The sequence below is a fragment of the Silene latifolia genome, chromosome Y, assembly GCF_048544455.1.
Source record: "Silene latifolia isolate original U9 population chromosome Y, ASM4854445v1, whole genome shotgun sequence".
In the NCBI taxonomy this organism is placed as follows: domain Eukaryota; kingdom Viridiplantae; phylum Streptophyta; class Magnoliopsida; order Caryophyllales; family Caryophyllaceae; genus Silene; species Silene latifolia.
In genome coordinates this window covers 81,905,531-81,922,586 of record NC_133538.1, presented here as the reverse complement: position 1 = coordinate 81,922,586, position 17,056 = coordinate 81,905,531, and positions in this window count along the sequence as shown.

The window sequence follows — 17,056 nt, the reverse complement described above, 5'->3', positions numbered from 1 at the left end:
ACCTAAATTAACCTCATTACACGTACAACTTTGCTCATGAACATAACTTGCTTAACAATAAATGTGATAAAGCCAAAAGAAATTGGATGTACGTGTCGTGGGTTTTGGATGCATTATCAATTACGAAACGGTTCATATAATTATTTGCTTTTATCACTGTTTTTCCTCCGTTGATTTCGTATAATAGAATGGTAATGTTTTATTGTGTTTACTAGCTTAAAACCCGTGCAAAGTTATACGGGTGTATTTTTAAGCATTTTAAACATCATTCAAAGTTATTTTAAAATAATTTGTGTATATACATGAAATATCTAAATATGAGTAAAATATTCATAAGCATCTGTAAAGACTTTAACATCAAATCATTGATCATAACTTAGAAGCATGAATAAATATATATCTTAATAACCTAATCATTATTACTAAAACCGAATTATCACATGTAGGTGATATGAATTCGACATAGCTCAACAAAAAAAAAACAAATCGACATATCTCGACCCGGATTTAGCAATTCATGGACTATACAACCAGTTGTATATGTTGTGCGGTGTAGAATTTGAGCTTTGTGATAAAGTATCCGAGCTTTATGTTAAAGAATATGAGCTTTATTAGAAAGTATTGAGTTCATCCATTTACACATTAAAAACATGAACTTTAAATTAGCTCAGAAAGAATACACATAAGCTCGAATTCTTATACTTGGTTGTACCATACTTATGTTACAACTGGATGTATAATCCTATTTATGTGGATTTAGCCAAATAAGTAAATTCGTAGTCACTTTGAATGCCTCGTTTACCATCTGTTAGAAAAAGTTCCAAAGTTTATAAATTGAAAACGTGAGATAACCAACCAACTTAATCTTTACATAATTCACAACTCATACGTTTTTCAAAGAGTAACCGAACATTCACATACATTGAAAATTCCCTAATTAACCATACTACTAATAGAAATAACTAACGTGCAACTCGGTTTAAAACCATTTCTTTCACGCGTTTATGTGCGAACGGTGAGTTACTATTTCTTAAAAGAAGTATTTACTATTTATTAAATCAAAAAAAATACATAAAGTGTTGCCTGTGGTTCGAATTCAAATTGTATAGTTATTGTGTGTGACCTTCGTATGATAAGATTAATAAAGTGACCAATTATAAGAAATAGTGACCATTTTGTGTAAAAACAATTGTATTTAAAAATTAGTCATTTTTAATAACAAAATAGTGGGAACTTTTTAATATAAAAAACTAAATTTTTACCATATAATGATGACTTATATAGTCTTATAATTTGTGATTGAGAATTAGACCCTTACAATCTAGACTGTAGACCCCTTATTCATGTTCTCTACTGCTAAATACCATCTAATCAAAACTCTCTAATCAAAACTCTCTAATGTAGACCTCTTATTCTTGTTTAAACAATGTCATAATCAAATTTTATCCATATAAATTGTCATTAACTAACAAAAAAATTTGAGAAATCTGAGATTGTCTCTAAATAAGTTGTTGATATATATAACACTAATCTATACCCATTTATGCGTTTTCATGACCTTTATTATATTGTAATCATGACACAAAATGACTCTTTAACTTTGTTTCTATTGTTATAATAAATGTACTCATTTTATTTTTAGCCGTGTTTTCACCTATTTTGTTGTCTGTGGTACTGTTTTGTATTATAAATTATAAAATAATATAGTAATAAATTTATTGTGAGACCGTCTCTAAAGACATTTATCCAATGCTTCTCAAATCCAATTTGTTAGTTGTTAGATAATTCAATTTACACGTATAAGAAAAGGGGAAATGTTATAATAACATGATAAGCTAATATCGGCAACAAAACATCGTTTAGTTCGGTAAAAAAATCAAACATATTAGTATTGAATTTAAATTGTAATGAAACATATTAGTATTTAAGACGAAAGTATCTGCCTTGGGCTATTTAAATAGTAAGGTTTCTATAAACAATTAGTCTCATTGTAAACGGGTATATCCGTCTAAAGATGTAGACGGGTCAAATATGTCACCACTTTTATAATAAGACAACCCCACCATCACACTTGTTGTTTGTGTTATTATGAAAGTGGTGACATATTTGACTCGTCTACAACTTTAGACGGGTAGTGTCCATCTAAAGTGAGATTTTGTGTATTGTAAATCTCATGTTAGCATATAAAAGAAATCTCATGTATTGAGCTATTTAATTAGTGGGCCTATTTTCAAGGGATCGTAAACACTATGTTTAATGTGAAAGTGAAGTTTGGAGGGAAAAAAAACATCTTGTGGTTGTTGTTTTATTATATTATATAGATATTTTGTATATTGATTGAGACAAAAAAGGCATAGGCTCTCCGTAAGCCAGTATTATGTCATCTTAAGCTACCCTAATTTACCCTCGGTAAAGTATGTTGTATACTTAGAAGGGCCATTCTACCGACTAGGCCTTACACATATTTTCCACCTCATGACGTCGCGTTTTGGCAACTCGTCTGGTCCATATGACTGGGGGAGCACAAAAGCGAGAGATACCTTCAGGTATTTTAATGTTATGAGTACCTAATTTTCAACCCACAAACCTAACCATAGAGCCCGTAGAACCTTTGATTAGGATATTTGTGTACGATTAATTCAAATAATGAAGTCTTGTTTGTTAATGTGGTAGTTTTATTGTTTTGCACGAGCTTAGCATTATCAAATAAACATACAAAAAGTAGGATTGTCAATATAATAGATGTCTTCATTAACAGTAAGTCTACTTGAGAAAATAGCAAACTTGTGGGATACGGTCAAATTGTAAATACGTTATTATGCTTTGTTTTGTGTGGCATGTCAAAAGTAGCACTGACCCATGTAAATAAAATTCAACCACTGCATGTTTACATCATATTTTCTATCATTTGGTCATGCAAATAGAATAGGTATTCCTCACCTTAGTCGGTCTAAAATTTGTGGGGTAATATCCGTATAATACCCTTAAAAATTAGGACTATAACGCAAATTTTATATGTAATTATTGTCATAAAACGAAAATGCAATAGAAACGATAAAGGTAAAGAAATAACCTCGGGTCCTTTGAGATGCGGCCTAAGAACAGAAATCAAAGTAGATTTCCTCCTAATCGATACACCCAAGACCGTCTGAGACTATGCCCTTGTGCTAGAAATGTATTCTCTAATTGCCTTGCAATATTGAGAGAATTGTTGTGTGAGTTTTTCTTAGATGTGAGATCTGAATTTTTTGAGAGGTAATGTTCTCAAAACCCTAATTATTTTGCACAAATGAATGATTAGGGCAAAAGGAGAGAAAGCTCTCCTTTTGTTGCTTGGGTTCGGCCGTGAGCCTCAATAGGGGAGAGTGGGCTTTCCACTTTCTCTTATTTTTAACTCGTGGTTCGACCCGAAATTCGCTAAATGTATATGACACGGTTTTATTATAAATCGTCATCGGTTATCGGTTATTAAAGCATCAACTAATAACACGGATTAGTTGAAATATTAATACATGTCCGACAAAGACGATATTGTATAATTAATTCAATATACATTAATTAAATATAATCGTTTATATTTAATTTACGAATTAACTGTTTAATTCGCCTTAGCCAATATTATTTAATCTGGATTAAATAATTATCTCAACATCGCGTTTGACTAATTATTAGTCAATGACTCCGACTAACTGCTTAGTCAACTTTGGCATCAACATGACTGTTGATGGGGCATATTCTGCACCGCTGACCAAGTCAACAATATTGAGCAAGGTCAAGGGTATCCACAGCAAAGTCAACGACTTAGACAGTCTAGCCGATGCATCCCATCTTTGTCACCGGGTCCCGCCGGACAACTAGCCGCCCGAGACCCAATCCGCGTACTCATATCCAAGACCCTCGGCGAGCTCGCCACAGTCCATCGGCCGAGGGTACAACGGTCTTTTCACCTTTTGTCACGTGGCCACCTGGCCACTACGTGACAAAAGGTGAATGCCTATAAATACTCCTCAACCTTCATTGAGGAAAGGATCCACAAATTGACCTAATAACCACTATTCATCTGGTAATATCTTCCTTATCTCTCTACAATACACTCTTAGCCAAGTAACAACAACTTACCTCTCTAAGTTTACTGACTTGAGCGTCGGAGTGAGTACGCTCGGCCAAAGCCGAGCCCTCGGTTTGTTCATCGTTTCAGGAGACCGCAGGAAGGATTCCAAAGAAGGACATCATTCTACTAGCTACGAGTGGTATCAAACATCCGCTCCGGAATTACACCAGGAACAATTGGCGCGTCGTGGGGAAGAGGACACTAGAAGCTAGTCACATTCATTCCCAAACAACAAAAACAAAAACACAAAAACCCACCCAAAAAGCTAAGATGTCGAAACAACAAGAGATAGTCGCAACCGACGAAGCCACATTCTACCAAGATGATACATTTCACCATTCTGGAGTAGTACAACCCTCCACCGGCGTAGTAGTCCAACCGAATTCGAATGCCGATAATACAGGACACGCCGCCGCCCGCCAACCAGGTCACCATCATGGGACAGGTGGTTGACGTAGAAAACCGAGGACACTCCTGGACCTAATTGGGAGTACACCAACTCACATAGGCACGCCGACACGAGCGGCGGAAGCCGTCCCCAGAGACCGAGCCTTAACGTGACTCCAAGAAACCCGAACGAGCACCGGGAGAAGCAGACCCTACCAAGACACCGGAGGAGCCCAAAGTGGTCGTGGTAAACGTAAGTCCTTCTCGCACTCGGGAGAGGACATCGCCGCCGCAAAACCGACGAGGCACACCCGGGGGAACACGGCTTGAAGCCCGACTCGGGAGAGAGCCGGAGAAGAAGCCCGAGTCAAAGGAGGAGTCCTTCCCGCTACGAGGAGAGAAGCGGACCGGGGAACACGAGGAGTCGGTCGCCGCGTGTCATCCGACACATAGTCAAGCAGCCTCTCAGTGATTATGTTCTAGAGACCGCCGTGCCACCCAAGCTGAAGTTACCAACGCTCACATACAAAGGAGATAGTGACCCAACCGACCACGCCGAGGCCTTTGAGTCTCACATGTCGGTATGGGAGCAGCCCGACGAGGTGCAGTGCCGGGTCTTCCCAACGACCCTACATGGATTGGCTCGGAGTTGGTACAAGGGGCTCCCGGCGGCTCGATATCTTGTTTCGCCGACCTAAAAGGACGCTTTCTTGCCCAAGTACTCTTGTAACAAAAGGAGGGCCGTGGAGACATCGGACCTCCTAACTATCAAACAGGAGGAGGGCGAGTCTCTACGAGCCTACGTGAAAAGGTTCGACGGCAAGGTTCAACAGATTCGGGAGATCAACCCCGAACTAGCGGCGTTCGCACTAATGAAAGGCCTCCCGAAGGGAAGCTTGAAAGACGAGCTCATCAAGCACGGGGGCCTGGGCCTGGACGCCGCAAGGAAGATGGCCGATCAGGCCATCAAGGTGGAAGATTACCACAAGACCTGGGTAGGCCCCAACGAGGCCGATCCCTCAAAGAAGAAAAGCCATCGGGATGACAGTCCGGATGAGGGACGCCGCGACACTAACAGGTCGCGGTCTGATGAGAAACGCCGTGACAAAAACAGGTCACGGCCCGATAGATCGCCAAGAAGCGAGGACTCGACGGGCGCCGGGGAATTCGGGGCTATTTTACCAAAGGCATTACCATGACAAAACCCCTCTGGTCGCATCGGCCGCCGGGTTTCGCCCGAGCGAAGCGAGGGCGGAAGTGGGAGCGGCCTCCCAAGCCAAAAGGAGACGGAGACGCGAACCGATCTGCGAGTACCACGGTTGCGCCGCCACCTCATCGACAATCGCCGGCACTGAAGAATGCCATTGAAGAGCTAATCCGAAAGGGGTGCCTCGACAAGTATGTGGCCAAAGGCCGAAGAGGCGACGCCGGCGGTTCGGATAAGAAATCCGTTTTTCAACGGATAGGAGTTATCCACGTAGTCATCGGAGGTAACGAGAACGGTGGGTCGGCTCATGGGCACAAAAGGCACCCGAACGAGCCGTATCGGGCCATCAACTTTGTGCCCAACACACGGCGACCCCCGCCTCCAAAGCATTCCCGATATGACTATTGGAGGAAGGACTACGAAGGAGTCATCGCCCCTCACGCCGACCCACTCGTAGTCAACTTGGACGTAGCCAATCACCGATGAAGAGGTGTCTGATTGACACAGGCGCCTACACAAACATTATGTTTAGGGAGTGCTTTAACAGCCTCGGCCTTAGACTCAAGGATTTGAGCCCCTGCACCCATCCACTATACGGACTTCTCCGGTCGCCCGGTACCCTCGGTTCAATCGGGCTCCGGTGATGTTCGGCGAGGGAATGCGGCCAAAAATGTCTTAGCCGAGTTCGTCGTCATCAACGGCTCGTCCGCCTACAACGCCCTAATAGGCCGAGTTACTCTGAGCGATGCCGACGCAGTGATGTCCATCCGGCCCCGACACTAATGTATGTCTCGGACCGGGGGGAAGCACATAAACTCGTCTCCAAGGACGAGAAGGACGAGGTGGTCAACATCCAGATATCTGCCAGAGGATGCAACATGCAATCCCTCAAAGTGGCGAAGCAGTCGGAGAGTGGGAAAAGCTCGTCCTCACAACCAAAGGGCGACCTTATGGATGCAACCGACGGCTGACAGAGGCGGAGCACCTCTAATAAGGCATTAGGAAACTAATAGACCTTGTTTAGCGCCGGAGGTGCCCAAAACAGCTGTGGGCACCCCGACGCATGTTAATATCAAATGTAAAAGGAACCAAGTCTTTCATCGAAATGTTCATTTTTCAGGCTAGGCGCCATCATGAAGCCGACGCCGTCTCATACTGTCGATTGGATAAGAGCGGCGTTCGTTGTGAAAACGACGACGCCGCTCCTGTGTCGATTGGACAAGAGCGGCGATCGTTATAAAGAATGAAGCCGACGCCGTCTCATCTGTCGATTGGATAAGAGCGGCGTTCGTTGTGAAACGACGACGCCCGCTCACATTGTCGATTGGACAAGAGCGGCAGTCGTTATAAAGAATGAAGCCGACGCCGTCTCATACTGTCGATTGGATAAGAGCGGCGTTCGTTGTGAAAACGACGACGCCTGCTCACACTGTCGATTGGACAAGAGCGGCAGTCGTTATAAAGAATGAAGCCGACGCCGTCTCATACTGTCGATTGGACAAGAGCGGTGGTCCCCATGAAGAAATGTAGTGCTGTGGCAGTCACCCCAAATAGTAGACGCTTCGGCAGTCACTTAAAGTGGTAGACGCCGCGTAACACACTATCCGGACGCCAGCTCACACTGTCATAGACAAGAGCGGTGGTCCCCATGAAGAAATGTAGTCTTTGGGCGATCACCCCAAATAGTAGACGCTTCGGCAGTCACTTAAAGTGGTAGACGCCGCGTAACACACTATCCGGACGCCGACTCTTACTGTCGTACCGACGAGAGCGGCAGTCGCCATCGAAGCGCAGACACCGCGAAGGGGATCGCGGTCAAAGACAACGATTGGTAAAAGCGTTAAAAACAGTTGAGATGTACACTCTAAAAACCGCCTCGGCCAAGCCAAGGCGGGAACAAAAAGAGACGCTCAATTAACGACGTAGGAGGGCAACTCAGACAAAAACGAGAAAAAGACCTCGGCCAAGCCAGAGGCAAAGTGGAAACACTGAGTACCATTGAAGCACTCAAAAGAAATAGAGTAAAGACCTCGGCATGCCGAAGGCAAAGGAAGCAAGTTCTTATTAATAATAAACAGGTTACAGATGAAAAGAATGCAGACGACGGCCGTCCCCATTGGGATAAGCCTAAACACAACCTATCAAAGTTGTACCAAATACAAGGAAAGAAAAGCAAAAACTACAATTTAAGTCATTTGAAGCGCCAAAAGATGGCAGAAGGAAGGAGCTTGACAATTGACCCCCGAACAGCTGAAACAGATCTGCTGTAAACTTGTTCTCATCAGCAACCCGCGGTGTTAGTGAGGAGCTGAAGCTATCTGAGACACCGGGCAGCCCGCCTCCCTATGCCTGTCATTGCTCACCACCAGCAGCGGTAGCCGCACCCTCTTGATGGGCAACCCGGCTTCCTTAGCGGCCCTCGGCCGGCCTCGGCTTCATCGGCCGCCCTCATTCTGTCGGCTTCCTCATGGGCCGCCTTAGCCTTCTCAAAGAAGAGCGGCCTTCTCCGCGGCAGACCTCCTTCTCAATCTTCGCCCTCACCGCCTCCCGGGCCTTCTCCACCATGGCTTTCTCCTTAGCCGCAAGCTTATCATCAAGCAGCTCGTTATATCCGTCCCACGGAAAGGAATCTTCAAGAGGAAAAAGCTCCTCGATCACTTCCCGGCAGCTCCTCGGCCAGATCCGGAGTCGGCGCACGATTAGGGAGCATGACGGTTTGGAGCATCTCAATGTCCTCCTCCTTCGCTTGATGACGGCCTCTTTGCCCCGAATCGCCTTCGCCCTGGGCCTTAAAAGGTCCCCGGATTCATCCCTCTCGCTTTGGAGATAGAGGTCGGCACGCCCCCGAACCTTCTCCAGCGACTTCGCAGTTTTCGATCGCCGCAGCCTCGGCCTTGGCTCTCTCAGCAAGGACCTCCCTTTCAGCGTCCTCCCTGGCTTTTCTCTCAGCCAAGAGCGCCTTCTCAGCATCTCCCCTAAGCGTCCGCTCATTGAGGAGATCCAGCTTTGCCGACACAGCCACCTGCTTAGTGACGTCACGCTCATGAACGGCGCGAGCCACGGCCTTCTCCTGCTCCTTAAGACGAGCACCGGTGGCCACGTGCCACCTTGCCAGCTCCCTAATTAGCTTCGTGCCTTCCTCTATAAGCTGGGAGACGGAAGCCTTCTGGGATGAAGGGACGGTGGTAACAATTTGTCCACCAACCTGCGGATGGGAGACGGAAGCCTTCTGGGATGAAGGGTTGACGGTGGCGCCTTGATCACCAACCTGCGCAGAGGTCCCCTTCACCTGCTGCCCAACGAGAGCAGAAGCCGGCTGCGGCTGACCTACAAAATTTAATAGAAGCATTAGTATCGGCATGTATCGGCATATCGATAGGTACCTAATGACCTGGCTAGATTTGAGCCACGGGATAGATAGGTACCCCGCCTGGCCTTCTTGGCCGAAGAAGGCACCTCCTCGCCGGCAGTAGAGGCTGTTTTCTTCCTCTTACGGATGAGAGGAGATCCCTCCGCATCAGAGTCCCCCTCAGAAAGAATATCAACAATCTCCACCTTCTTTGGGGGGGGAGTAGGAGATGGAATCGGGGTCAATGGCGTTTTTCGCGTCCGACGCACTACACCACTAACGACCCTCGCCTGAGCCTCCTCCACGCTCAAGCCCTTCAGCCGTTGTTCCATAAGGTCACTCACCGACTTCCTACGGTCGTGGGCTGGAGCCTTCGGATGCAAGTTATCAACGGTCCCATCTTTGTGCAGCCCCATTCTACGAAGAAGATCCTCAGACAAGTACCTTCCAAAGTGGTCTGCGAAAGAAACAAAGCAAGAGTTTAGGAAAAATAAAGCGAAATCCGAGGAGCAAGAGCATTAAGAGCGGCGATGGGCCTCACACCGACCCCACTCACCCTGTGCTAGGGCCGGTATGAGGCCAACGTGGCAGAGCGGCTCATCCTGAAGGATGATCTGCGTCGGGGGAATCCATTTTTTCGGTACCCCACTCTTGTCCACCTCAAAGAGCCTCATTGCCAGCTTCTCATCCCCTTGGAGATGGACGCGGCTGACATCCATTTTGAGTTTCTTCCGGGAAACCCATCTATCGTGCTCCGCCTGAGTTTCACACCGCAAGTTAACTCGGTGCTGGAAAAAGCAGGGCAGCGGATAGTCATCCGGCACCTTAACGTACACCCACCGGCCTTGCCAGTCCTTGCAAGAAGGAAGCTTGTTGACAGAGACATAACCCGGCTCCATCTCCACACTATACCATCCGACGCGGCCAGAAAATGGTTTGAGATGGTGAAGCCGGCGGAATAAATTCACCGTTGGGGCCTGTCCCTTGAAGAGACAGAGCCAGACAAAGCCGATTATGGTCCTCATAGCCAGCGGGTGCAGCTGTGCGACAGCAACGTTCATGGCTCTAATAATGGCCACAACGTACTCATTCAACGGAAACCGGAGCCCAAACTCCAGATGCTGCATATATACGCCGGTATGGCCCGGTGGAGGACAACAGACGGCCTGACCCTCCTCAGGGATAACAATTTCGTATCCCCTACCGAAGAAAAAATGGCCCTCGAAAAATTTCTCGCCTGAACAACTGGCGAGCTTATGAGTCCAGGCACGGTCAAGAAGGACCTTACAGGCGTTGCCGTGATCCATGACGTACTGCCTCCCTTCGTTACGACGAGGCCTTTTCACTTCATCACCGAAGTCATCACCAAAATCGCCATAAGAATCAGAGTCCTCCCATTCCTCAAGAATTTGAGGATCAACTTCAGGAGAAGGAGACCTAGGACCCCCCGACGCGGGTTTGCTAGGTCCAGCATCAGCAGGAGACATTTCCACAACAAACTACTAGCAAGATAAAAAGAATTTGTTTGATTACCTTGAAGAAACACGCTCGCCGGATCGAAGACCGAAGATTTGCAGAAAAGAAAGTCCTTGAAAGTTTAGAGAGACGAAGATTTTGGGAGAAAATTTTCGAAAAATTTGAGGAAATGAAAGTAGTGGCCAAAATCACGGAATAACTGCCCTATTTATAGGAGAAAGCCCATGAAGAAGGACCAATCAGGGCACAGCCCATGAACCGTCAACCAATCAGCAAGCAGACACGTGTCAGACATGCAACCATGGAACGTCAATCGTTGCAACAGTTGAACGTCAATCAATGCTACAGTTACCAAGCGTATTCAACACGCCCATTCACATCTCTTCTCCTGTTCATCTCCCACCTGGAATTCCTAGGCAGGCACTGCTCTCCGCCGCCACATGATCGACCAAGCCATGAAGCACCGGCCGGGGACAATCAGAAATAACCGGCACTCTCAGCCCTGGTCTCGGCCGGCATCATCATTCTTTCCCACATCGGATACCCTTTACGCATCCATGTGGAGGGGGGATATGGTAGACCTACGAATGATCAAGCCGATGCACCAGAAGAGGCCGGCGCAGAAATTTTTGCAAAATACTTGCGCAGAATATACGCTCAACATACACCGGAGCCCATGCCACGGCATAGACTACGCTGGGGGCAAATTGATGGGGCATATTCTGCACCGCTGACCAAGTCAACAATATTGAGCAAGGTCAAGGGTATCCACAGCAAAGTCAACGACTTAGACAGTCTAGCCGATGCATCCCATCGGCCTGTCACCCGGGTCCCGGCCAGACAACCAGCCAGCCGAGACCCAATCCGCGTACTCATATCCAAGACCCTCGGCGAGCCACGCCACAGTCCATCGGCCGAGGGTACAACGGTCTTTTCACCTTTTGTCACGTGGCCACCTGGCCACTACGTGACAAAAGGTGAATGCCTATAAATACTCCTCAACCTTCATTGAGGAAAGGATCCACAAATTGACCTAATAACCACTATTCATCTGGTAATATCTTCCTTATCTCTCTACAATACACTCTTAGCCAAGTAACAACAACTTACCTCTCTAAGTTTACTGACTTGAGCGTCGGAGTGAGTACGCTCGGCCAAAGCCGAGTCCTCAGTTTGTTCATCGTTTCAGGAGACCGCAGGAAGGATTCCAGCAAGGACATCATTCTACTAGCTACGAGTGGTATCAAACATCTGCTCTGGAATTACACCCGGAACAACTGTATTTTCATACCGTCACATCTCTCAAACGTATCCTATAGGTGTGACTTTTAGGGACCAGTTGATCACCGCCATCTGTATGACAATAACGTCAAACTTATCTAGCAAGCCAACCGTTATTGATAAACGTGGACCAACTGATTATAATACAAAAGTATACCCTTTGATCCTTTTAGAGATTTAAATGTTATTGCACTACTTGTAGAGGACACCAGCCCCAACAAGCTCCCACTTGTCCGTACAAGTGTATGTGTAATAACGTTATCCGCACTAACTGGAGGACACAGCTCCAACAAACTCCCACTTGTCCGTACAAGTGTATGTGCGATAACCGATTCTCATATTCATTTAAAATTTCTCCCACTCAATGTAAAACAATTTGCAGATCCGGATCCGCAAAGGTCGTATTTTACAATCGATCTGTATCAAGAGTGGTTTCCCCGACTAGAGAGTAACTTAAGCGATAAAACGATTCGTATTCGAGCATGGCCATGCATTTCGATTCTGACTCCTCGAGTGGCCCCGAGAAATATCGAGTACTGATAAAGGCTGAATATTTCCTTCAACTCGACTCCTTCCGAACTAAGCACAGCATGAAATGACCTAGAAAAAATCTACTTGGCCCCCTTTACGGATGACCGTGAGAAAGAAACCAAAGTCACCCAAAATCTGCCTTAATCTCAAGAGACAGTCGATAGTCAAAAGAATCGACTCTTAGGATCACCATGGAGGTCCTATCCACGACCGGGCACCGAATGTTATAAAACATTTAGGACTCCACGTCGATGTCACAATTGTGTCCTACGAGATATCCGTATAAATCGCCTCTGTGATTGGTCAGTCAACCTTTTGACTTATGGCTCGTTGAACCCACCATCAACCAACGTCACAAAATAATTACCTTGAGTTATCAGCTCACGTGGGCAATTAAGGACCAAAAATATAATGTTTGTTCAGTTCACTTTGTGGTGTTCAAAATTGTCGTACAAAACCACATGAAAAACAAAATATATAAATATCAAAACGATGATGTCGTATAGAGTACATAAGGGAATGAATCTAATCCATAAAAGAGTACAACAACTTAGGAACACGTTTAATTCCCATGGAATTAACATGCCCTTCATGCTTATCTTGTCGTAATGGTTTAGTGAGAGGATTTGCTATGTTATCATCTGTAGCAATCTTTTCTATCACTACTTTCTTTTGCTCCACGTAATCTCGGATTAGATGAGCTTTCCGTTGTACATGTCTAGACTTGTTGCTAGACTTTGGCTCCTTAGCTTGGAAGATGGCACCTCTATTGTCGCAATAGATGGTGATCGGGTCATTCGAACTAGGCACTACAGATAGTCCTTGTAAGAATTGACGCATCCATATCGCTTCCTTTGCAGCTTCAGACGCAGCATAGTACTCGGACTCAGTCGTAGAATCTGCTGTAACACTTTGTTTGGAACTCTTCCAGCTGACTGCAGCGCCATTAAGAGTAAAAACGAATCCAGACTGAGATTTCGAGTCATCTCGATCCGTTTGGAAGCTAGCATCTGCGTAACCGGTTGCGCATAGCTTTTGATCGCCTCCATAAGTCAATGCCCAATCTTTAGTCCTCCGTAGGTACTTAAGAATGTTCTTGACAGCCATCCAATGTGATTCACCGGATCTTTGTTGGAATCGACTTGTCATACTCAATGCATATGCCACGTCTGGACGTGTGCATATCATGGCGTACATGATTGATCCTATAGCCGAGGCATAAGGAATCCGTGTCATGCGCTCTTTGTCTTCCAGTGTCTCTGGTGCCTGAGACTTGCTCAAATGCACCCCTGGAGCCATAGGAAGAAACCCCTTCTTGGAGTTAGTCATGCTGAATCTCTCTAGGACTTTGTCTATGTAAGACTCTGATCGAGAGATAACATCCGTCGTGATCTATCTCGATAGATACGGATGCCCAGAATTCTTTGTGCCTCACCCAAATCTTTCATCTGGAAATGGTTTTTCAACCATACTTTCACCGAAGTTAAGAGAGGTATGTCATTCCCAATCAGGAGTATGTCATCGACATACAATATTAGGAAGACAATATTGCTCCCACTCGACTTGATATAAAGACATGGTTCCTCGACCGATCGAGTAAATCCATTTTCTTTAATCACTTGGTCGAAGCGATGATTCCAACTCCGAGATGCTTGCTTAAGTCCATAAATGGAACGCTTAAGCTTGCACACTTTCTTATGATGTTCTGGATCGATGAAACCTTCGGGTTGTACCATGTACAACTCTTCCTCCAAATAACCGTTTAAGAAGGCGGTTTTCACATCCATCTACCAAATTTCATAGTCATGAAAAGCGGCAATCGCTAAGATAATCCGAATGGAACGCAGCATGACTACGGGTGCAAAGATTTCATCGTAGTGCAAACTTGGCACTTGGGTGAAACCTTTAGCAACTAGTCGTGCTTTATAGATATCTTGTTGACCTTCCACAGAATGCTTTATCTTGTAAAGCCATTTGCATTTAAGGGGACGAACCTTAGCAGGCAAGTCAACAAGATCCCATACGTTGTTCTCATACATGGAGTCCATCTCGGATTGCATGGCCTCAAGCCATAGCTTTGAGTCAGAACTGGTCATGGCACCTTTATAGGTTGCGGGTTCACTACTCGTTAAGAGTAGAATGTCATCTATGTCATGTTCCTCGACCATACCTATGTATCTGTCCGGAGGAATAGAGACTCTTCCCGACCTCCTAGGTTCCTCAGGAATATTCACCGCAGCCGGGGTTGAAGGAATTGGTTCCTCCAATGGTTGCTCGGTATTTGGTTCTGGAATCTCCGACAGGTCGAAGGTTCTATCACTCTTTGCATTCTCGAGAAATTCCTTCTCTAAGAATGTCGCACTAGCCGCAACAAATACACGTTGTTCGGTTGGCGAATAGAAGTAATGACCAAGTGTTCCTTTAGGATAACCAATAAAGTATGTCTTGGCCGATCGCGGGCCGAGCTTATCCTCGTGTCTCCACTTGACATAAGCCTCGCAGCCCCAAACCCGTATAAAGGACAAGTTAGGGACCGTTCCCTTCCATAGTTCATATGGAGTCTTGTCAACAGCTTTAGACGGACTTCGGTTAAGTATTAGAGCAGTGACATGAAGAAGAGCATAACCCCACAATGAGTCGGGCAACACGGTGTGACTCATCATGGATCGAACCATATCAAGTAGTGTTCGATTTCTCCGTTCGGACACACCATTCAACCGAGGTGTTCGGTGGAGTTAATTGTAAGGCAATCCCACGATCTTTAAGGTGTTGATCAAACTCGTGAGAAAGATACTCGCCACCACGATCCGAGCGTAGTGTTTTAATCTTTCTTCCCGTGAGGTTCCGTACCCTATTCTGGTATTCCTTGAATTTCTCAAAGGATTCACTTTTGTGCTTCATTAAGTAGACATAGCCATATCTACTTAAATCGTCCGTGAAAGTGATGAAATACCTATAGCCTTCTCGTGCGGTGATTGACATAGGCCCACACACATCCGTATGTATGAGTCCTAATAGGTCAGCAGCGCGTATTCCAACACCTTTGAAGGAAATTCGAGTCATCTTACCGATGAGACATGATTCACACGTGCCAAATGATTGAAAATCAAAGGCCGAGATAGCCCCATTCTTTATGAGCTGTTTTACGCGTTTCTCATTAATGTGTCCCATACGGCAGTGCCATAGATACGTTTGATCTTTATCACCAACCTTTAACTTTTTATTCATTACGTGTAATATTTCGGTGGTCTGATCTAAAACATAAATTCCGTTCATGGAGACTGCCTTGCCATAAATCATATCGTGTAATGAGAAAATGCAAGAATTATTCTCTATTACAAATGAAAAACCAAGTTTGTCAAGTGCAGAAACTGAAATAATGTTTTTAGAAAGACTGGGTACATAATAGCAGTTATATAAAAATAACTCAAATCCGCTAGGAAGCTGGATCACGTATGTTCCCCTCGAGACGGCAGCCACTCGTGCTCCATTCCCGACACGCAGGTCCACCTCACCCTTTACGAGGGGTTCGATGTTTCGGAGCCCCTGCACATGATTACACAGATGAGAACCACAACCAGTATCTAGTACCCAAGTTTCGTAACTTGCGTGGTTAATCTCAATCATATGAATAAAAGTAGAAGAGAAAGAAGACATACCAACAGGTTTAACACGACCTGCTTTTATGTCCTCATGGTAGACAGGACATGTACGCCTCCAATGCCCAGTCTTGTGGCAATGATGGCATTCCATGTTTTCGGTTTTGCTCTTTGTCGCGCCTGATGAGTTGCTTTCGACTCACCGAGCCCACTCTTACGACCCGACTTCTTGAACTTCGGTTTACCTCATCGCTAGGTTTGCACGAGCTTTGCCCTTACCCTTGTTTGACACAACGAGAACATCCTGTTTCAAGCTCCCACTGAACTTCATGTCCTTCTCGGTCTGTACGAGAAGGGAGTGCAGTTCATGAGGACTTTTCTTCAAATCATTCATATAGTAATTCGCTCTAAAGAGCGCAAAACCATCGTGGAGTGAATGAAGCATGCGGTCAATCACAATGTTCTCGCTGATTTTACAATCAAGCGCCTCCAGTCTCTCGACATTCTCAATCATGCTGAGAATGTGTGGGCTAACCGGTTGGCCCTTCTGGAGTCTCGCATCAAAGAAGCGAGTGGTATGCTCATAGGTCACGATTCTCGGTGCTTTCGAGAATTCCTTAGTGAGCGTGGTGAAAATCTTGTTTGCACCTTGGGCTATGAAGCGTTTCTGCAAATTGGATTCCATTGCAAAAATGAGTACGTTTTTAATCGCACCCACTTCCATGACGAAGTCGCTATACGTGGAGACCTCGTTAACTCGAGCCGTGGGGCCTGGGGCTGGCGGGAGGTGCTCAGTCAAATACTTGAGCTTCCCGTCGGCGGTGATGCATTCCGTAATGCCGCCTCCCATTCGCGAAGTTTGATCCATCATTCTTGATCTAGTAGACCGATTCATCCGATTCATGAAGATCCGAAACCGGGACTCACGGTCCAATGTGGCACTTGGCATTGGGTCATCGAGGATGCCAGCCATTATGTTATTAGCAGTTAAAAATAGTGATCTACGCTGAAAAAGAAAGAAAAACAAAACGAAATAAGCAACTCATCGAGGTGATTTAAGTCTATTTAAAATTCATTTTAATCGTGTAGACTCACTGCACTTGCATAATTGATCT